This window comes from Penaeus monodon, chromosome 34, assembly GCF_015228065.2.
Source record: "Penaeus monodon isolate SGIC_2016 chromosome 34, NSTDA_Pmon_1, whole genome shotgun sequence".
In the NCBI taxonomy this organism is placed as follows: domain Eukaryota; kingdom Metazoa; phylum Arthropoda; class Malacostraca; order Decapoda; family Penaeidae; genus Penaeus; species Penaeus monodon.
In genome coordinates this window covers 7,823,932-7,824,324 of record NC_051419.1, presented here as the reverse complement: position 1 = coordinate 7,824,324, position 393 = coordinate 7,823,932, and the positions used below count along the sequence as shown (strand labels likewise).

Genomic DNA, 393 nt, shown 5'->3' with positions numbered 1-393 from the left:
CCTAACTCCTTTAACATGTGCACCCATTACCCAAATAACATGAAAAGGGGAAAAACAACCTTGACCGAAATTTAGACTGCAGTTCAGATTTAAACCGACCTTTGCTTTACGTTGATGCAATAAAAGTGTTTTTCGAATGAGCGAGGGGGTAGTGGGAGGGCTAGAGGGGGAGGGAGGGAAAGGAGGAGGGGAGGGACTCTCACCCACACATGCTAACGCAAGATAATAATTTAAATCCCAATGAATGGATGAGAGCCATGGAGTTTTTATCTTTTATTGGGTTAATAGGATTCCAGGCTTTTAGAAATCGGTGAAGGTTAGAACAAAAGTTTTTTTTTCCGAGTGTCGTTGTGCAATGCTATTGCTTTTGCGGTTGATTCGTATTCAATGTCA

At 41.7% G+C, this 393-nt stretch overlaps 1 protein-coding gene across 1 annotated transcript in view; it reads left to right on the top strand.

Moving 5' to 3' along the window:
• The window catches only part of LOC119594559, a gene marked incomplete in the record, with an annotated part of 82,416 nt that overhangs the window by 68,051 nt on the left and 13,972 nt on the right, over window positions 1-393 (top strand).